General features: G+C 45.2%; 1 protein-coding gene across 4 annotated transcripts in view; it reads right to left on the reverse strand.

Moving 5' to 3' along the window:
* DDAH1 (dimethylarginine dimethylaminohydrolase 1) overlaps window positions 1-23,266 on the reverse strand; it is a 123,071-nt gene that overhangs the window by 98,678 nt on the left and 1,127 nt on the right. For all 4 annotated transcript variants that reach the window (XM_081008767.1, XM_081008769.1, XM_081008768.1 and 1 more), the window contains exon 2: window positions 17,260-17,357. The gene's annotated coding sequence lies outside the window, so the exon portion shown is untranslated. The remainder of the gene's footprint in view (window positions 1-17,259; window positions 17,358-23,266) is intronic.

A 23,266-nucleotide genomic window follows, 5' to 3' on the forward strand; every position in this document is an offset into this window, starting at 1 on the left:
CCACACATGCGCAGAAGTGGCGAAAAGCGACGTGTGTGCGCACAGAAGTGCCGTCACTAGTTACATTTGCTTCTAGATACGAACGGGGCTCCGGAATGGATCCCATTCGTATCCAGAGGTACCACTGTATTTAGAAGGGACTGCAACAAATGATACCTAAACACACTGTTTTTAATTTCATGATACAATCTTGAAAATATTGATTACTGGACTTTTTAAAATAGCACTGGGAATCTTGTGTCACATATAGCGAACGTGTAAATGGTGCATTACTTATACCCCTGCATGTAGTCACTTAAGCAAACAAACCAGGCTGGTATAGATCCTTTGGCTTGTGCTGTCAACGAAGTGTGGCTGTGTACAGTACTGTACACTGTGTACTGTACAGTGGTACCTTGGGTTACAAATGCTTCGGGTTACAAACTCCGCTAACCTGGAAGTAGTATCTCAGGCTGCGAACTTTGCCCCAGGCTGAGAATGGAAATCACGCGTCATCGTCAGGAGGCCCCATTAGCAAAAGTGCGCCTCAGGTTAAGAACGGTTTCAGGTTAAGAACGGACCTCTGGAATGAATTAGGTTTGTAACCCGAGGTACCACTGTACAGGCATGAAGGTGAGGACCTTACCTTGTGAAGAAAGTACAAACATAGTCTAAGATAATCCTAAACACACTTATCTGGGAGCAAGCCCCTTTATGTTCAATAGGTAAACATGGTAAGGTGTGTGTATTAATTTTTAAAAAATATTTAAATTACTATTAAAACAATAGTTTATTCAAATCAAATTTATGCTCTAGTGTTAAGGACTAAGGCCTTAATCTCTGCAGTTATATTGGACTAAAATGAATAATATGAGAAGCATGATTCTTCTTTGCTCTTTCTTCTGTCTGCTTTTTCATTTATGCTAAAAGACGTGTTTTATTTTTACAAGGATGAAATAGACTTGACAGATGCTACAGCAAAAGATGCTTCACGAGAGCAGGGAAAGTCCAAATAAAGGGAAGGACAAATATTCCAGAGTTCGAAATGACACAGAAGACAAGAAGTGAAGTTCAGTTTGAAGGCTTTCCCCCCCACACTTCAGCTCAGCGCTTCACCAAAAAGTCTCAGAGAAGTTGGATGCCAGAAAGATTGCAAATGACACGACAAAGTGGATTTCTCTATTGGATTTCTTTTAAAACACTGATTTGTATCAGAGTCGGAGAGAATGTTCAACCTCTCTTGTCTCTAAGTCCCAACAAGCAATAGAGCTACGCTTTATTTGTATTATTATTTTATTATCCAGTTGAAGACCCGCAGCATTTTGCTAAGATATTTGTGGAGCGTATGTGTGGGGAGAGGAGAACTTCCCAATAACCAACTTCGAAAATGAGACAATCCTTTTGAACTTGTATATTGCTCAGGCCTGGGAAGGAAGACCTACTCTGGGTGTAGATATGGCTGTACGGGCGCCATTTTGGAGGGGGAAATGACCACACTCTAAGGCCCAGCCTTTCTCAATCTTGGGTCCCTGGATGTTTTTGGCCTACAACTCCCATCATCCCTAGCTAGCAAAGCCAGAGGTCAGGGATGATGGGAGTTGTAGACCAACAACATCTGGGAACCCAAGGTTGAGAAACACTGCGTCTAAGCCAAGAACCACAGGAAAGCTTTAAAATGGAAAGCTACAACACACACACACTTCAGATTATTCCTCAAAACAACTGAATGCCAATCTTATCACCACAGGCCAGACGGTTGCTGCCGCCATGCCAACTTCCAGGAGTAGGCTGGCTCTCTAAGACCATTCCAAGGTGGCAAACCTACTCCTTGGACTCTGTGTCCCACTCGTAAAATAGAAACCATCGTGACTGACCACACAGAGCTCTTTTGTGGACAGATGTAAAGCCCTGTTTGGCAGTGACATCTAAGCAGCGCTAGTGATCCTGCCTCCCTGAAGAGCATCAGAGGCTGTGATTCTCTCTTTGGCTGCCACTGGGCCCTAAGAAATAAAGCCCCTCACATTTCAAATAGGGGGCGGGATATTTCAGGGAAGTGGGGAGGAAGTTTTCAGCATTATTTAAAAGGGGGTCATTCCATGCCAAATCACTTGATTTTAATAGTCGACTGTGCTCTCACGACTCAGATTTTCCTCAAAATTTTAAAAATATTCTCCTGCGCCCAATTTTGGACCAAAAAATCTTAAAATATTATTTTGAGCTTATCTCATAGGTATCTACACATAATAATTTTTTTGGAAGAAAATCTGAGTCGTGAGAGCACATGGCACCAGGTGATTTGGTGTGGAATGACCAAAGGAGCACTTTGCTGTACCTCATACTATAGCAATGTTATCAACACAGGCCAAAAGGTCTCCGTTTTATGAAGCAATGGAAAGTGTGCCTTTGGCATGCGTACTTAGCACATATTGCTTTTTATTTGCATACTGTTTATTACAGTAGTCAATCAGAGTGCAGAATGAGAGACATAGATGCCCCTTGCCCTCCCTAAATGATACCCATGGCTGGAGGGTGGGCCCTTTTTGCTTGTGTTTGTGAGAAGACAGCAAGTGCCTAGTCGTTTACTTATTGCCCTCACAGCGGGCATCCATTCATGCATAGTTCCACCCTCTCTGAATCTTAGCCTGTAATATAATCGCCTGGAGCAAAGCATCACCAACCTATATGGAGACTGTGAGCGAAATAAATCAGAAACATGAATGGACAGCAGGCAGGAGGACCACAGAGAGGAAGACAAAACATGGGGATCCGTAGAGCTCTAGGGAAAGATTGCAGTGGCGCCAGTAGGGTACAAAACATTGAGGAGCCAAGGAAAGAAAAGCATCTTCTAAGCCTCTTTTATATATAATCTGTTGGTGGATGGCATTTTCAGTTGGGCTTTTGTCACCCCTGACGCTGGTATTTGTGAATTGCTGGATTCTGAGAGGAGTTGTAGGAGGATACACTCTTAAAGGATTAAGTGGAAGATAATGGAAGGAAAAAGAAAAGTTTGGATGAGAAATGCCCTGTTTTGCAGTTCTACTTTAAACAGGTCACGAAACCGTAACTTGACTCACAGTAAAAAATAGGGCAATCAAATATTTTGAAACAAATATACTCTGAAGTTTCCATCACAGTAAGGATAAACAATTATCAGTCCATCCCTAGTGGAGAGTTGAAGACTTGCTCCACACTCTCCCTTTTTGTTCATCCTAGCTTTAGAACCATTAGCTACATCAAGGGAGCCCAAATTGGAAAACAAAACTACACGACCAGGCTATTTGCTGATGATTTAATGATTTTGACACCTGGCCTGCCAAACACGGAAGCAGCAATACTTCGATTGCTCAGCAACTTTGCAACATTACCAGGTGTTCAAGTTAGCTTCTCAAAATCTGGAGCTTTATGCTTCAGTGTACCACCTAAGATCCAAGAAGTATTCGCAGAACTCGCAGGCGTTAGACTCTGTCACACATAGTTTAAGATACTTAAGAAGAATTATCACAAGAAACCTTAACATGCTCTATTCACTATCCCCCTGTATGGCAAACAATTCTAAGAAAATTGAAGGGGGGAAATGGAGCAAACCCTCCCAGGCAGATCAGCAATGGTAAAAGTGAGGGTCTTATCAAAATTGCTGTTTCTAGTCCAATCACTCCCAACTTGGATTCCACTCAAACAGATATGAAAGTGGCAGAAATGTGGGTCCGCCCCCCTGCAAAAGACCCAGAATAAATGCCAAACTTCTGTACCTCCTCACAGTGTAAGGAGGCTGGGTCATCCCAAAACTGAAGCTATATTTTATTGCTAACCAAGTAAGATGTAAAAAGGTAAAGGTAAAGGGACCCGTGACCATTAGGTCCAGTCGTGACCAACTCTGGGGTTGCGACGCTCATCTCGCTTTATTGGCCGAGGGAGCCGGCATACAGCTTCCGGGTCATGTGGCCAGCATGACTAAGCCGCCTCTGGAGAACCAGAGCAGCACACGGAAATGCCGTTTACCTTCCCGCAGGAGTGGTACCTATTTATCTACTTGCATTTTGACATGCTTTCGAACTGCTAGGTTGGGCAGGAGCAGGGACCGAGCAACAGGAGCTCACCCCGCCGTGGGGATTCGAACCGCCAACCTTCTGATCAGCAAATCCTAGGTTCTGTGGTTTAACCCACAGCGCCACCCGCATCCCTAAGTAAGATGTACCATCCCTTTTATTTTAGATCAGGCATGTCCAACTCCCAAGAGATTGCTATATACTCTCAGTATAAAAAAACTGAAAGTGATCTACCCATTGTCATTGGAGGGAGGAGGAGCATGCGTGGGGATTGCCCAGAGTTGTTGAGCTTTTCGGGGAGGACTCAGAGTGGTCTACCTTTTTGGGGGGAGGGGGGAGGATTGCCCAGACTTCTTGAGATTTTTTTAGGGTAGAGGGCCCACAGTTGTTCAGCTTTCTTTGGGGAAGGATCAATAAGGATCCCGTGATGTATCAGGATCACAAGGGGATCTACCAGTAGATCGCGATCCACCTGTTGTACATGCCTGTTTTAGATGATGCTACAAAACAATTGGAAAGAGAACCGAGCGAGGAAATTCCAACCTCCGCATATCCCTTCTTAAAGCAAAAAATTTAAAACTGGCCTAAAAAATTGAAAACGAATTCATACAACCCATGCTTAATACTTGGAAACAGAAGGCAGGAATCCTAACTACAGCCCATGGACACCCATCTGCTCCCACAACACTTCATGACAATCTGATACGACCAGATGGAGGGTCTATTTATTTGTATCGTTTGCTATTCCTATGATCCTTGTTTACAAAATCCAGTGAAAAGTTATTCGAGGGGGGAAAGGGCAAGCAACTGATAAGTGGTGTGTCAGCTCAGATGGCCAACAGTATATCCTTTCAGATGGAATTACTAAAGTAGAAGAAAGGGGGGGGGGGAGAGAGAAATATCCTATAGCAGAGCTATGTGTCTCCAAAAAAGGGGGGGTCATTAAAATTTGGCAGTTTCTCAGAAGAACAATGTGCTGCACTCATGTGTTCAGTATGTGGTACTATTACTAATCTGCTGCGATTCAGGATGCATAAGAGTCAAAATTGCAAACAGTATCATCCTGAGAGTTCAAAATGTTAAATAAAAAAAAGAGAGGAGAGAAAAAACTCTCAGTAAAAGGAAGGCATGGTACTTGAGGATGTAGCTGACTCCAACTGGCAAATTCTTTGCCATCCCATCTTCCGAGTCCTAGAAATACAGTTGACCTCGGCTAATAAATTTCCCTAAAACCTAGACATACTCTTGGCCTTAATCCCAAATTCACATAAGAAGCCATTTCATAGGCAAGAGTCTTATTTATACTTACTTGACTCCTGTAATATTTTATCTGAGGTGGCACTTTCAGCAAACCCCCACTACTGAATGAACTGCCTCTTTCACTTTAAAGTTTTTTTGGGGGGTTGTTTTTTTAAAAAGCTAATCTAGTAAAATCCCATAAATACCAGGAGGCTTTAGTTCCCTACATTCAGATGGGAAAAAGACTGAGGAGAAACCACATTAGCATTAAAATAATGGTAGCATCCAGACGGAGGCTGACAAAGCATTCATTTTTTACATCTCCTGTCATCATGCCAGCTGTCCCTGACTCTATCGAGATGCAGAACCTTCCAAAAGAATGAGAAATTCGGGGAAGAGGAAACTGCTAAGTCCGAAAGATTACAGACACACTTTTTTCCCCAGCTTCAGAAGGCCTGGTCCCCATCTCTACCCTCAACTGTACTCCAGCCTACAACCTCGCCACCAATATTAATTATTTTCTATCCTATTTCATGAGGAATGTATTTGTAACATTTTAACCTGCAATGCAAACTAGTCAAGTATCTATATAATCCAAAGATTGCCCCTACTACTTTTGCTTTATGGCTGGTAAGAGATCTAATAAATAGTATTCCAGCAATTAAATTAAATAATAATCGGTGTCTCCCCTCACCCAAAGCCACCCCACTAGCAAACACACTGTTCTCGGTGGCTCTTTCCACGTGACACAGTTCAATATGGCCCCCTAAGCATTGCATTCTGTAAGAAGTTGGCCCTTTTCCACAGAAATAGATATAACGGAACTCCCCTATCCAAATCTCTTGGATGTATGGACTTTTGTTACACGTATTCGGTGTGAAGAAAACAAAGGATCATAGGCTCGCTGCTGTGTGGAGGTAAGGAAAATGTGAGTCAGACAACAAAATGAATATCCACATGGCTCTGAGTTTGTAGGAGTCCAGTATATAGAAGGCTGTGTATCAGGCCAAAGCATCAACTTGGAATCTGAAAGCCATCAATCATAGTGGGCTGACCTGCAAATCACAACTGGTGATGGACCTGGGAATTGGGGATGGGGATTGGGGGAGAAGGTCAAGAGCAAAGCTCAGTAAGCTGCAGAGTTGGAGGGATAGAGATGGAGGAGTACCCACATCCTCTAGCATTCAACTTAGTGCTTACTAAGCAGGTATGTAAGTAGTGCTGAATTTACTAAGTAGTGCTTATGGAGTAGGGCTTAATGGAATTAAGACTATAAAGATTTGTTACCATTCTGCTGGTTCAAGTCGTACAAAGCTCAAGTGGTGTTCATGTGAACCACAATGACACGTGATTCGGTCCAATGATGTCCCCTTATACCTGTGCATTACTTTTCAAAATGGCACCAACACTGACCACTCCCTCGCCATTGAAGAGTTTAAATCTTTAATCTATTCCGGCGTTTGAGTGTTACTGTTCTTGAATGATTCAGCTCAACGCTGGTTGCAGGGCAACGGGAAACATTCAAGGTGCCTTGAAATCAATGGGAAGAACAAAGACGCTTATTTCCTCTATAGGGGAGTGATTATTCTGTGGTAGCAGAAGACAATCCACAGGGTTTTCTGGGGACAGCTGAAAGTTAGCCACACTTCTACCTAGCTTGCTCCTTTACCCCCATCATTCCGGTGGTTATGCAGGTATGCAGGAATAATATTTGGACATTAGCTCTGTGCTCCATTAAGTTTAAGGGTTGCTATTCTGACTGCCTCCTACACAGGATATGTTAAGGAGACAGAGAGGAATTTCCTCTTACTGCATCCTCGATCCAGCCCTTCTGAACACTATTGCACCTACTCTAACAACATTCTAGCCTTTTCTCTTGTGTCAACAGTTCAAGCTTCATATATAGGACTGAGTTGCTATTTTTCTTAAAAGGAAGCTTTTCCACCAGCTAATATTAACAGCAATGTTTTCCCGAATTAAGGAAGAAGAAGAAGAAAGTCAATGGAACCATTTTATATTTTTAAAACATTCCCCTCCAGAGCCCACAAGCCAAACAGTACAGCATTGTGCTAGCACATGGAACCGGCTATAAACAGACTGTCTGCCTTTGCTGTTAAGGTGAGAAAAGTCAGCATAAAAGGTGGACAAGGAAATCTGTACGTTACACATTTGCTGTTTACAAGGCATATGTTGAAAAAGTTTTGCCAGTAGAAGATGACGACTTTTTTTTCAATCTGGGATCATTCCCTTGCCATTGCAGAGCCCAGGATTCTATATCCAACATGTTCTGAAAATGCAAACCCTTCCTAATTTAAGTTATGTCAGTTACCACCAGGTACAGACAGTATTTACTTATCTCCCCATTACCTGGCATGAAAGGGCAATATCACTTCTCATGCTGCCATCAGTTCTCCATACACCACAAAGTGCTGTATTCCAGCAAGGGAGATTGCTGGAACAGCAAACACCCTACAATTAAAAAGAGAGGTAGGCAAAAAGACAGTGCTGGAGGTGAAGAAGCAAAACTGAAAGAAAGGTCAAAAGTGTAATGGCATATAAAAGTCAACTGCTCTACAGGCGGGTAGCTTTGCGTCAATTCATAATTTTATTGTATACCTAACAGACGCAGGAGCTGGATTTTTACTGTTTGCTGGAGGAAATACTTGTCAGTAAGTATCCTGGATAATTTAATGTTCTGGCACGATGTTAACACTTCACACTAGGAATCTCGGCTTCTCTAACTATATTAAATAACTATGTTAATGCAGTATTTGAAGGTGCTTCCTGGCACACTCTTTACCTTATGCCAGGAATGGGGAACTGGTGAACCCCCAAATGTTATCGGATTGCAATGTCTACTGTTCCTGACAACTGGCCTTGCTTCTTGGAGTTGATGGGAGTTGAGAGTCCAGAAAACATCTAGAGGCCACAGGTTCTGCATCTCTACCATGTGCTATTGACAATACTGATAAGAAAAAACAACACCTTTCCGAAACAACACAAAAAATGCCCATGGAACATGGCCATGCTTTCTTTCCATTACCATCGGCGGTGGCATATGTACCGACAAACATTTCTACCACAGTCTTACTGCACTTCCTGCTTATGCGTCCCAGAGCTATTATGAAAGTGTCTAGACATGTCCAAATATGTAGAATCCAGTCTCTTTTCTGTGATCCTAGGGAAACTGCTTAGCACTTTATGGTATAATCTAGGAAGCCAGATGCGGCCAGGAATCCCTCACAGGGAAACCACCGTTGACGTTGCCACGATAAAACAAAAAAGGCTCCTTAAGCAAGCACCGCGAATGCATGGATTTTACGTCACCAGTATAAAAGCCGGTCATCTTCCACAATTAAAGATGTAGTTACACCCCACAAGCTGCATAACATGGAAATGTACTTTTATTCCCAGGGATGTGTGATCTACACTGCTTTAAAATTCTGGCTGGCTCAACAGGACATCCTTTGCTGAAGTTGGCTTGGGCTGACAAAGCAGGATGTCAAAGTAAGAATTATGCATTGCACATGCCGCTATAGAATCGCAGAACTGTAGGGTTGGAAGGGACAGGGGTCGAGGTTGTTTTTTGGAGAGCACCGTTCCAAACCTTGCTCTTCTCTTTCCTAAAATCTGTTTCTAGTCTCATGGAGAAATAAAAGAATTACGAAATTTCACTCCTCCCACCGGCCCAAACCCATCACTCCACTCCGTTTAGATGAACCAGGAACATCAGGTATGAAATAACATCAAGTTTTGGAAACCAGTTGTGCTAAGAGGTTAGCTTCACATGCCACCATTTGCTTTATTCACAAGCGTGTAATATTGGGGTGGGCAGGTCCTTGTGCATTCCTAAATAGAAACGCTGTGTCAACCATCACTCTTAAAGCACATGCATGATTTCTTGGCTGCCAGCAAGTCTTCCCTATCGGTAGGAAAAGATGACATCGTGTCTGCTTACATTTTCTCGTTCTCAAAGGCTTTTCCTCCCAGGAACACAAAGCTGCCTAAATGTGGAGGTCCCATGACATTGTAAATGCCCACTCTTCCGCAGGAAGGCCTTATCTCCAAGAGCAATGCCATGCGTGGCTAAGGATGCACAGGATGCCAAACAGAAACTGATATAGACGACTTTGCAAGGAAAAAGAACAGAGAGTGACTGTCGATAATTTCCTGGAGCGAAAAGACTTCCAGCCACGATGAGACACGATGGGGTCCCTCATCCCGAAGCACCAAGTGGTGACTTGCATGTGTGAATGTGACATCAGTAAGCAAATGACACAGAATAAACACTCATATCATCTCACCAGCATCTGACACGCTCAGCGAATTTCAGTGGGCTCAGTTCATGAAGGAAGAAAAGTCAAGAGATTGCTGTGCATTTGTGACCTACAGATTTTGCACATTATATATGACTTGGAAGAGAATGCAGCTGTGCAGCTAACACAGTCACCTGCTTCTCACACAACATCCAAAAGGGAATTCTTGCCTCTCTCCCGTAGTAAAATGTGTGCACTGGGCACCAGATGTGACTACTGGGCATGTATCTCACTGTGAGCAAGAGGGACTTCGGTACATCGAACTCCGTTAAGATTTAATGCAGAATGTTTTCTGCTTATAGTACAGTAATGCATGTAGAAGTTTGCATTTTTATTATTATTATTTCAGAGTCAGATCACAGTTATCTGCATTCCAAAAGTGAGAGGGCTTTAATCTTTTAAAGGACTGTGAATGTTAGCATAAATTTATGGAACTCATTGCAACAGGATGTAGTATCAGCCATTTGTTTTAACTTTGCAAGGCAATTAGACAAATGGATGGAGGCGGGGAAGCTGAGAAGCAACTACAGTGGTACCTCAGGTTAAGTACTTAATTCGTTCCGGGGGTCCGTTCTTAACCTGAAACTGTTCTTAACCTGAAGCACCACTTTAGCTAATGGGGCCTCCTGCTGCCGTAGCGCCACCGGAGCACGATTTCTGTTCTCATCCTGAAGCAAAGTTCTTAACCTGAAGCACTATTTCTGGGTTGGCGGAGTGTGTAACCTGAAGCATATGTAACCTGAAGCGTATGTAACCTGAAGCGTATGTAACCCGAGGTACCACTGTACAGAGGGTACAGAGGAACTGAGCCCACAGCCAGTAGGGGGATGAACTATGATATTTATTTATTTAGTTAGTTAGTTGATAGGCCCCCTGGAAAGGAAGGTAAGGTAAAGGTAAAGGGACCCCTGACCATTAGGTCCAGTTGTGGCCGACTCTGGGGTTGCAGCGCTCATCTCGGTTTATCGGCCAAGGGAGCCGGCTTCCGGGTCATGTGGCCAGCATGACTAAGCCGCTTCTGGCGAACCAGAGCAGCACACGGAAACGTCGTTTACCTTCCCGCCAGAGCGGTACCTATTTATCTACTTGCACTTTGACGTGCTTTCGAACTGCTAGGTTGGCAGGAGCAGGGACCGAGCAACGGGAGCTCACCCCGTCACCGAACCGCTGACCTTCTGATCGGCAAGCCCTAGCCTCTGTGGTTTAACCCACAGCGCCACCCGCGTCCCTCGGAAAGGAAGGTAATGAAGCATAAAATACAAGCTTCTAAGTGATTTCTGCTTCAGTCTGTGATGGGAGAAGCTGCACTGACAGCAACATCCCCTTTCTTTTTGAAATAAGGTTACTCCAAAAAAAAAAAGTGATATGTGCAACTCCTTCCAAAACGTTTGGTGAACTCATTGCCCGTATCAAAAGAAATATGACAAATTAACAGACACAGTCATAAGTGACATCCAGTTTTGTGCGAGTGGACTTCCGTTTGCATAATGGGACTTAATAGCTCATTCAGTAGAGAATGAGACTCTTCATCTCAGGATCATGGGTACGAGCCCCATGTTGGACAAGAGATTCCTGGACTGCAGGGGGTTGGACTAGATCAGTGTTTCCCAAACTTGGGTCTCCAGATGTTTTTGGACTACAATTCCCATCACCCCTGACCACTGGTCTTGCTAGCTAGGGGTGATAGGAGTTGTAGTCCAAAAAGAGTTGGAGACCCAAGTTTGGGAACCAGGGACTAGATGAACCTCAGGGTCCCTTCCAACTCTTATGATTCTATAATTCCCTTTGCCTCTTTCCCCTGCGCTTAAACTCTGCTGCTGGGGACAATACAGTGGTACCTCTGGTTACGAACTTAATTTGTTCCGGAGGTCTGTTCTTAAGCTGAAACCGTTCATAACCCAAGGTGCGCTTTCGCTAATAGCACCTCCCGCTGCTGCTGCCGTGCTGCCGGCGTGCGACTTCCGCTCACATCCCGGGGCAAAGTTCGCAACCGGGAGCATCTACTTCTGGGTTAGCGGAGCTCGTAACCTGCAGCGTTCGCAAGGAGGACGGGACGTAACACGAGGTTCCACTGTATTGCTATGCTAAGGTGCCATGCAAAGAGCTTAGGCAAGGATCAGCGACTCTACAATCACTACATCCAGCATGACAACATAAGGAGGACTACATATTTAGTTTATCTGCACATGGTTTATACTCTCACTGAAATAAAACCAGAAGGCATAATTTAAATACTAATTTAAATGGGGGTCTTTGTGGTCGGTGTGTGTGTTAAAAAAAAAATCATTCGTCAATAAGTCAGGTATGTTGACCCCAAGGTTTCCTGGAATGCTGCCATGAATATAAGAGTGACATCATGTCTGTTCACTTGTCTCCTGTTGATAAATTAGCCAAACCACATAGGTAAGAGGAGCTTTTTTCTGAATTAGGACAGCAGCAGTTTGATCATCCTATATGTTTGTTCAGTCGACTGCTTGAGTGACCAAATTCTATTTGTAGTCATTGTGACAACGAAAGCTATGTCGGTTTAGGTGACATCTGCGTCAGTGGATTCCCTCCCCCCTTCCTGACTGGAACTTATATGGCCTGGGACAGAAACTAACTCATAGGATATGAGGTCAGCAGAATCCTCTGGAAATTTCCCCACAAATATGTGGACCTCCATGTTCAGTGAGATGTATGCTTCTGCATTCCAGTTCCTGGAAATGAGGGACCAGATATGAGGTAGCTAACCTTTTTTGAGCCAAGAGCCACATTGTCCCATAGACTATGTCTGTAAATTACCTTGAGACGTACATGTAAAAGCACTTTCCCAGCTTTGGGAAGGAGCGGGGGAGGGGTTCCCAGGACCCTGCCAGCGCCCCGTGCTTCCTTCCTAAAGCCCAGCGCCACACTTAGCCAGCTTTGGGAAGGCAACATGAGGGCTGGTGTGTGTGTGTGTGTTCACTTTTGGTCTTGTTCCCCACACAGCCTCCACGAGGCAGTGTGTGGCCCACGAGTTCCCTGTTGAAGTACCCTTGCAAGCTACTTGGCATGAAAAGTTGGACCGCTCTGTTCCACATGGACCTCCATTGATCATCATCCCAGGCTGTACTGATGTGGAAGCAGGAGACTAGTTCTCTGCCAGTTTTGACGCAGTTAAGGTATCCCACAAAATATGAATGAATGTATTTCTCAATCTTGAAAGAGCTTTATTGGTTCCCACTTTCTTTTCAGGCACAATTCGCGATGCTGGCTCTTACCTTTAACATACTAAATGGCATTAGTAAAAGGTAAAGGTAAATGACCCCTGGACAGTTAAGTCCAGTCAAAGGCAACTATGGGGTTGTGGCACTCATCTCGTTTTTCAGACCGAGGGAGCCATTGTTGTCCGCAGACAGCTTTCCAGGTCACGTGGCCAGCATGACGAAACCACTTCTGGCGCAACAGAAGCCAGAGCGCACGGAAATGCCATTTACCTTCCCGCCACAGTGGTATCTATTGTATCTACTTGCACTGCCATACTTCCGAACTGCTAGGTTGGCAGGAGCTGGGACAGAGCAACAGGAGCTCACCCCATCTCATGGATTCAAACCGCCAACCTTCTGATTGGCAAGCCCAAGAGGCTCAGTGGTTTAGACCACAGTGCCACCTGCTCCCAATAAAATGGCACTGGACCAAGGACTTGACCACCAATTAATACTGGCAGTTGAGGCCCTTCTCTGAGTTCTCCCACGTCACAAGTTAGGCAGGTGTTACCAGAAAGAGTACCTAGTTTTTAATCTCCTTTCCTAGAGAAGTTCACCTGGAGCCTTTCACTGGGCACCAAACCAAAACCATCCCATTTTCCTGAATTTATAGTTGACATCATAGCTTTTAAGGCATTTTTTTCTATTGTTCTATTTTTTAGTTGCTGTTTTTAGTACAGTTATGTATTGCTTTTATAATCTATCCAGTGGATTCTATGAATACGAAGGGAGGATAAAGGGGGGACGTCTATATAAATAACATTGACACAAGTGATAATTTTATTAAAGCTAGAATTATTCACAGACTTTCAGCTTTGACTAACTTGCACATTCTTCGGATGGCGATATTAAGTCTAAAATTCACGCAGACCTCTTTCCGCACAAGGGGTGCTCATTAATTCTTTGCTCTGGCTATGTGGCTTTTATTTTGCGAGCAGGCGGTCACCTAAGTTACATGGTGATATTTTGCTCTTTGAATGGATGACTGAAGCTTACCTAGCGTGCTGGATCTTTTGTTCTTTTTCACCCCATCTCTCCTATTGTTTGCCATGGCCTTGTTGTTCCGTCATGTGTAAAATTAGATTCTAAGCTCCTTGAAGAAAGGACAGCACCTTTCTCGCTTTGTTCTCTAAATGCCTAACACGCTTTTGGGTCATATAGAAGTGGGAAAAATATTAATGTAAGCATTATATGAACTTCAGAAGATGATGAAAACATTTAGATATAAGCACACTGCAAGAAGCTTTAAGGAAAAATACAAGAAAAGGAGTACTGGAGCTGGCGACTACCTCACATATTCACGAAAGAATCTGGTATCCTGACTGCAAGCAAAATCCGTTAACAGGTTTGCGGAAGTTATGTGCAAAATGTAGAGAAGAAAAGTGTGCTTCCACTTCCATTAGCCAAACCCCAACAGTGACTTTTTGCAGAAAGTCAAATTAAAATTCAGTGTGCACTCTTCTGGCATTTTACCTTTGTTCAAAGCAATTTAGGACCAAGATACTACTTAGGCTCATGGCTGCATGTATTAATGGTTTTGAATCCCTCGCAATCATGCATATTTTCTCCAACATCAGACTGCATCATGGAATTGGTAGTCTTGCAATGCATCTGATGGCACAACAGCACTTTCCTACCCTCTCCTTCTCGCTGCACCTCCCGTGCCCTCTTAAAGAGCCATTTCTAAGGATTTGGGAGACCCTCTGGAACAGTGTGGCACAGGTAGCGGCTCTGGGAGGAGGCAATGAGTGGAAACAAGGGTGTAGCCTTGCATTAACAAACCAAAAACAAGTTCAGATCCAAGCCACTGAGTCATTCTCGAGCAAACATGATTGACTTTGGCATAAAACAGGACAAAGGGATTTGGTGAGATTGTAGGAGATAGTTTGGTGCAAAAGGGTTCGATGATCATGAGAAGGCAACTATCACAAGAACACCTTCTGTCACAGGTAAAAGCATAACAGAAACACACATTACAGGAACATGTGGCCAGCAGCACACTTGCTGCTATACAGGGGCACAACCTCGTGGGGGCTCAGCTATGTTTCCCTCCCAAAAAATATTTGGGGGGCGCAGGTCCTCCAATACCCCGAATGATCGGGGGAGGGGGGAGAGGAGGCTAAGTGTGGAGCCGTGGCCAGCTGCTCCTCCTCCTCCTCCTCCTGATGTGAAAGGAGGCCCCAGCTGTTCCTGAAGCTGCCACATGATGTCACGTGCATGACGTCGCTCTCACACGCGTGACATCACGCATACACACCATATGTGCTCTGCCGGCCCCCCAATCTTCAGCCCCTCCTCTGCTGCTATATATGTTGCAGTCTTTACTGATTGCTACCAAGCCATGAAGAGGACAGCCAGTTTGTTTCCTGGCCTCTGCAGCCTAGTGGGCGTAACAAAAGTTCAACACAAAGTTACGCATACTGCAGGCTCGCTGAACTGATCTGTGATTTGATCGATATTTACTGTTTGCTATTTGTTTTAGAATCGGTTCGTTGTTTATTTATTGTGTCCGTGATTATAGTCCTCAACATATGCTGTGATATTGTTTCCGCTGCAGGATTTATTTTAACAAAGAGGGAGCTAAAAGTACCCTAGATAAAATAAGGCATAATAATAAAAGGAAAGGACGACACATTCCATATGCTGCTTCCTTCTGCAAATAACCATGCGAAACAATTACGTCATTAACACCATGCATGGACTCAGCCATTATTTGCCTCTACATCCTTGGCTGCTGCTCACAAATGCACTAGATTATCTCTCCACACACACCAGCCATCATCAGCCCTGGCATATCTTTCTGCATATAGAAGCTTTGCCTGTGGCAAGTATGGGGGAGATGAAAGCATGAATAACCCTTTTGCTTTTCATGTTCCCACTGTCTTTAATGAAAGGGGAACTTGAACATCTGCCACAGACAGATCACACATCTTTTTGCGGGGAAGAAGCCCGAATTCCTCCTTCGCCCATCAACCTGAAGTGCAGAAGACTAAGAGTGCTCCCGCTTCCTTTCAAACCCTCTGCATAATGCACAAAGCCACATCCCAAGGTAGCATGTTACTTGCACATTGGAGCTAAATTGAAACTAGTTCATACTGAGGCTGTAACTAAAATTTAGCAGTTATAGCAGAACTTGTTTTGTGTTTCCTTTGCATTTATTTGGTCTCTTGATTTCGTCTCAACCGGTTCTGGTGATTTGAGTCTTGCACGCTTGTGTCCAACTTGTGTCCAATAATTTGGATATCCAAATTATTAGAAAAGTTCCCAAGGACCTAGAGCACTGAAACTTGGCACATATGTAATCCAAACCTAAAAACACTATTCTGTCAAAACAGGGGGCTCAAAAGTTCACCCCAAATGGTTAAGGTACTTCTTGACAACAAAGAAGCTGAATATTTGGCACTCAGGTTGCCCAAAACATGCAGATTACTCAAAAAGTCCAAAAGGGAGACAACTGCAAGGGTGTTCCTGAAAATGAGGGATAAAACTGTTCCTCCCAAATAGCTAAGACGCTTCTAGGCACTTACGAAAGTTGAAACTTGGTGTGTATATTCTTAGTAGCAGCAAGGAACAGAATGCTACTTTCATTAATGAGTAAATGTGTATAAGAACAGGCTAGGTGCTTCAATTACCGTATTTTTCGCACCATAGGACGCACCGGACAATAGGATACACCTTGTTTTAGAGGGGGGAGAACAAGAAAAAAAAATCTCCCCCTCTCTGTCCAGCGCCCCTTCAGCGAAGCAGCAGGAGGCGCTGAACAGAGAGGGGGAGAATTTTCCCCCTCGTTTTCCCGCTCTAAAACAAGGTGCCGTTTAAGGTGCGTTCAGGCGGCTACCTTGGAAGCCTGGAGAGCGAGAGGGGTAGGTGCGCACCGACCCCTCTCGCTCTCCAGGCTTCAGGTTCCTTTCGACCTGCTCTTTGGGGCTGGCGGGGGGAAGCCCACCACCAGCCCCAAAGAGCAGGTCAGGGAGCAGTGGAAAGGTGCAGCGGAGAGGCTGCTGCCATAGTCGCGCGTCACCTCTCCAGCTGGGAGAGGGTAGCGGGGCTATGGCTTCTTTAGCCCCCCGCGCACTCTCCTGGCTTGAGAGGTGACACGCGGCTATAGAGGCTCCTGCCATAGCCACGCGTCACCTCTCCAGCCGGGAGAGGGTCGCAGGGCTATGGCGTCTTCGCTCCATAGGACGCACACACATTTCCCCTTCATTTTTGAAGGGGAAAAAGTGCGTCCTATAGAGCGAAAAATACGGTAAGATTGTCACGCTATGCAGCAAAGAAATGCTCATATCAAATGTAATTGCTCAGTGATGTCATCATCATCGCCCAGCTATGCTCCTTCTATCTGATTTCAGAAGAGTTTCAGAACACAGAAACACACATCAGACAGAAATTCCCATGCCAGAACTTGTGATAAGGAAGTCAATAACCTTTCAAAAAGCTGAGTAGTCTCACCTTCTTGTTTAGCTTGCAATTGTCCCTCCAATGTTCCTCGTTGTCCAGTCATTTTACAGGTTATTAAAAGTTCACAGGTCAGTCACAATAGTCTTCTCCTGTTCAGATGAAAAACAGCATAAAGATTTCATGAGGTTTTTTTCACCGCCACACATAAATGTTTTCACCACCACATGAAAACGTTTTGTCTGTTCTGGCTCTTAGAAATCTGCCTTTATTTTTATTTGGATTCCACATTATTGGAAAAAAGTTGCACAATTTAGTACATATTTTCTTCACTTCCAATATATGGTTCAGGGCTGATTAGGGCTTGGCTTGGCCTCTGAAGTGGTTTGAAATGCCAGCACCATCCGCACTGGTTACAATAAAAAGTGAGTATTGTTGAGCAAGTACCAAGGACCTTTTCCTCACCACTAAGTAACCACAACCACATTAGGGGATGGGGCTTCTTCTAGGAAAAGCAACATAGCTTTTCCTGCTCAAGCCCCTGCACCTCTTCTATTTGAAATGAAACATTTTTCAACATCCACCTTCAGTCCTGAACCCCCAATTCTGAATAACGCCAGGGTAACTGTTAGATTTCCACCCCCCTCTCTTTAATTCCCTGAAGAAAAATAAGCAAATGAGACAGGAAGTTCCAAAAGGCTCTGTAGGTAAGATGAACCATGAGATCTGCAAAGATACAGCAGAAGAAGAAAGGAGAGGCACAGGAATGAAAGAACATCTTTATTCCCAAGGACTGAAAAAGCACCCAGAACCTGTTCTTAGCAGGCCTTGTTTATACAGTTGTTGCACAAGGAATGTAGACTTGTCTATTTGTTCCTGAAGAATACTGCGTTAACTTTGTGCAAACCAAGGAAGCAAAAACCTGAAACCACTTGAACATTAAACACTGAGGTCATACTTCAGTTCCGCTGTCTTCTCTATGCATTTCCATGTTTAGCTGGCCCCCTCCCCAGCTTTTCACCTCCCTTGTGAGTCACGGAACCAAGACATTTACTACTGAAGGGATGATTTAGGGCTGCAGGAACCAGTGGTCTGGCAAAGGCAGCAGGAGAGGCCCATTCGAAGGTAAGCGCAAACATTAAATGCAGAAAAGTGTAGGGCTGAGGGAAGAAACCAAAAGTGGAGAAAAGAAGAATGAAAGACATAGGAAGGAGAAACTCGAATCTGGAAACATTAAGAACACCACAAAAGGTGTTTCCATTCAGCAAAAGCTTTCCTAAGAGAACATTTAGACAGCCTTTGGACATGACTGCCATCCACCTCCATTCTCAATATATATTTTCAGGGCATTCATGCAGAATGAAACCTTGGCCCCAATAGATGCTCCTTGGTTGAGTTACTGTCCTTAAATGAACACAGGAAACTCAGACGAGCCAGTAGGGCACAATAGGGTCAAGTTCTGCTCTCTCCCATTGTAGCCTGTACTAGAAGTTCAAGCTTCAATTCCTGGCATGTCAAGGAAGGGGCAACTTTATCTGATAGTTTCTGAAGTCCACGTGCCATATTGCTGTGTTTATGCTGTGGTCTGTAGTCAGCTCCTGCTGCTGATGTTGTCATGTCTTTGCAAGCTACTCCAGGAAGTCAGTGCAGCACGGCAGAAACCCACAGCACACAACACTGCCTCATGAGCCCTGGCTGACCAAGAAGACCGGCTGGAATTCTGGTTTCCACCTCCAGCCAAAGCATCATAAACCAGGCATGCAACTGGTGCTAGCAAGCCAAACATTAGGATTTCCTTCCATGACGAGAATTATGAATTATTATTTGGGGAAGAGGGGTGTGTGTGAAGGGGCAAAGTCACCTTCATGCTATAGGAGCAAAGATGTTCTGTGTTGAACTTCTGAAATCTATTTAAAGTCTGTTCCCAAGAAGTGTACAGTTAATCTGTGGACCGTCAATTGGTAGTAGATTGCAACTCCCATCATTGGTGATGCTGACTGGGGCTGATGGGGGCTAGAGTCTAGCACAGGGTTTCCCAAACTTGTGTCTCCAGCTGTTTTTCGATTACAGTTCCCATTATCCCTGACCACTGGTCCTGCTAGCTAGGAATAATGGGAGTTGTAGTCCAAAAACAGCTGGAGGGCCAAGTTTGGCAAACTCTGGTCTAGCAGGATCTGGAGGGCCACAGGTTAGTCATCCCTATACTATGGGATGGAGGAGGAGAAGAAGAGGCAAGAAGTGACTGGGCTCATGGGAGATACGTAAATGTAGGAATAGATGGGTGAAGGACTGAGGAAGAAGAAACGTTGATGGAGATCGCCCACTGCCTCAGGATAACAAGGCCTGGGATGTGGAAGAGAAGAAAAGCCACCCCTCCAACTGATTGGTTCCTACAATTGCAGATCCTGCCCCTCTCCTCTACACAATTCAGCGGAGCACTATTTGCTCCACTGATCAAAGAGAATATTGAAAGGCTGGTCCTGAATTCACCATGCATGGCCTGTGGCAGCACCTGTAGTTGCAGCTGAATCGCCTTAGGAACCACTGCTATAGAAGCCCTGGCATATGCTTACAATACACGAATGCAAGGCTTTTCCTCGGGCAGAAATGTTCAGATCAAAACAGAATGCAATTGATTGTGTTCAACATTGCCTCCTGTCTGGGAGGAATTGTATGGCTTTCATTTAGAAACAAACAGAATCATTCCAATCTTCTTTTATACTCTTTCTCTCTGTGGGACAAATCCCCTTAACGACATAACGGCAATCAGCAATCTTGAAGGAAAATATATATACATATATGCTACCCTAATGTGTCTAGAGAGAAGCAGATTCATTCTCTAAGGTACAGACTGCAGAAAAGACTGCAACAGAAAAGCATCTGAGAAATGCTCACAGGGAAATCTGAATTCAAAAGTCATTCACGTAGCTGCGGGATTCAACTCCTTAAAATTCAGCTCAGGACTGTAAAATGGCATGGATTTGCCCCTGCTTTAGAGGCTCCCAATGGGACCATGTGATGTGTGTGGGTTTAATATCACATTTACTGGGACAGAGCCAGGGGGCAAACCAAGAGGGAAAGAAATTATGAGCTCCCTTAGGGGAAGAAAATATGTAGGAATAGGTTTGGTAAGGTGAGCTTTATCAGTTTTATCTCGTCTTTCCTTTCGCTCTCATCCCATCCTGCTGCCATGTAAAGGATTCTCCTGGAAGGGTGCCCTTAGACCTGGAGCTCCCAGGAGTTCCTTTGGTGTGAGGGATGCTTGAATGATCATTGACTAGGGTGAATACCAACCCTGCCAGGTAATATGGCCATCAAACCTGTAGCTCCGCAAGCTGAGCCAGGGGAAACTCAGGCTCTTATCTTGACATCCTTGGGATTCACAAAAACAGGAGCCAAACAGTCCCATTCATTGTCTTTTGAGCCTCAAGCCCACACACTTATCCAGTCGCATGGAGCAGAGCATCCAGATTCAGAGCCAAGTTTACTCCAAGAAGCCACAGCAGCAAAAATGCAATGCTTCATTAAGGAGGTTATAAACCCAGGACCAAGAAAGGGCAATTGAAAAAGGGCCAGCAGTGTAGAGATAATTTTAGGAAGTCAGGTACAGAATAGAAAATAACAGAACTAGATTGCTCCCACCCTAATACTAACTAATCATTAAGATTAGCTACTGAACCAACAAGCTGTATCCAGGCACATGTGGGTTTTGCAACTGGGGGCCATCAAACCAAAGCCAGATACCAACTTTTATTACAAAAAGGCCTGTATTTCCTGTAGCTAATCAGGACCTAGGGACATTTTTTCACAGCACTAGAGGGTCTATGCCTCGGTGCACCATGCAGTCATTTCTGCAGTTACAGTGACCTTGACACATTCTTGCAACAGATGCTCACAGGAGACAATATGAAATGAGTTAACAGTGCTACAATTCCAAGCACCCACAACAACCCACAGTTCCCAGGATACTCCAGGGGAAATGGATGGTGCAGACATGGCAAAAGAGCATCCACAGGAAACACTGAGGGTAAAGTGCCGGGCTAGATGTGGGCAAAAGGACCCATGCGCACATAGGACTGCACCGGCTTCCGGGAATGCAGCTTTCCAGTTCTTAAGCAAATGAATGTGCAGGTAAATGTCTTAGGCTAGACTTCAGTAAAAGGCTTGGGAAGTGCTGCTCTATGGCTTGAACAGAGCCAACAAATAGATTGTGCTGGCAACCAAATGATCTAAGAGCGGTGCACCAAAGCGCCACAGAGAAAATACTGGGGCCTACTCTCGGATTCTCTGCAGTGGTGTACGGCCCTAGAAACAGGCCTTAGCACCCTCCGTAATATTGCAAGGCTTTCTCAGATGCACCTCTCAGGTTGGCCACCGCTTGGCCAGTGACCTTATCTATAGCGACGCTCCCATGCGCTTCCTCTTGGTCGCATGTGAAGCCAGTCTGGCAATTTTAGACTCTGTGCCTTTTAACTTAACCTTAAGAAAGGAAGTTAAACCACCACACTCCTACCACCCACCTCTGGCCAGTGAGGACTGCCAAATCCAGCTAAAGTTGCCTGCATGGCTCATCTCTCCCTCTCCCCCCACCTCAAGCATCCCCTGCCAGGGATGCCAACTTGAATAAAATATTCGGGGGGGGGGGAGGCCTCAGGTAATCCACCCTCCACATTAATTGATCACATGAAGCGGCACACACACCCCATTTGAATGGCAGTGCCTGTTAACTTTGCCCCACCCTTCGAATATTTTATTGGGTGGGGTGAGTGAGGCAAAAGGACCTCGTCCTCTAGGAGTTGGTTCCTATGTCCCTTGCAGGAAGGGCCCCGAGGTACCAAGTCCTTAACCCGGTTTGCTGCTGGCTTAGCAAAGCGAGGCAGAGCGCACGCAGAGCTGCGCGGGGAGGATCTTCGACGGCGCGGAAGGCAGGAAAAACCCCTCTCTAGGAAAGGCTCGGGACACGTGCCCAGAGATTCCCGAGTGATCCGGATCTCTGGAACGCTGCAGGGTCAACGACCCCAAATGAGCTCGCCTTGCTAAAAGGAGAGCCGGACGCGCCTTACGCCTACCCTTTCGGCTACATCATCGTCGTCCTCCTGCGGGGTGGGGGGTGGCTAGCAGATGACGACACTCCTCAAGACTTTCACCAAATATGGATCGGGGTTGGAAACCTCGGGAGTTTGTTTAGCTCGAGCCGGAAATCACTTTGGCAATTATCTCCTCTCTCTCTCCATCCACCCCAAGCCCCCACCTCTGCTACGTCGGTTTCCCAAAGCAAAGGCCAGGCAGCAAGGGAAGGGATCCGACCCCACCACCTCCGGCTGCAGAGGGCAAAGAGAGGGGGGGGGACCCCACTCTCCCTAACAGTGACGAGGCAGCTTCCCTGGCTGCCCCACTCAGCACTTTCTGCCTGAGATCCGACGAGGAGCAAATGGGAGGCGGCGCCACAACACACCTCGGCTCCTCTCTGGCCCCCACGCGCACCCTCCATCGGTTATGACAGGCGTGGGTTTTTTTTTTATTTTTTAGGGGTGGTGGGAGCCACTAGCTACTGAAACAAGTTTTCTCCCTTTCCGGTGAACAGTCACTGAGGAACGCAATCGTCGTAACCCTGGACTCAATTCCTTTTTGGACAGATGGTTACCTCATGTTGTCTTCTGATGGGGTGGGGATAGAGGGATGGAGAATTCCCTCCTGAAGGATGCACAAAAAGACGGGTCTTTTATGCTACCCCAACCCCGTGTTTATTCCTTCTTCTTTTTTTGAGGGGGGGGGAGGTGTCTGGAGCTAGTCAGAAAATACTCCCATATTTGACAGTGCCGGAAGGGACCATGAGGACCACCGAGAGTCCAACCCCCCTGCAATGTGGGGCTCGAACCCACGGCCCTCAGATTAAGAGCCTCACGCTGTACCAACTGAGCTACATGTGTAGTCCTTTAGTCAAAGGGGAGAGAGAGAGAGAAAAGAGAGAGAAACCGTATATGTGCGTGGAAACTGCTTCTGCAAGCTGGTGCTTCAACCCGCCCCCCCCCCCCGAGGACACAGGGCTCCATTATATTGG

This window comes from Podarcis pityusensis (assembly GCF_964106645.2).
Source record: "Podarcis pityusensis genome assembly, chromosome: 6".
In the NCBI taxonomy this organism is placed as follows: Eukaryota; Metazoa; Chordata; class Lepidosauria; order Squamata; family Lacertidae; genus Podarcis; species Podarcis pityusensis.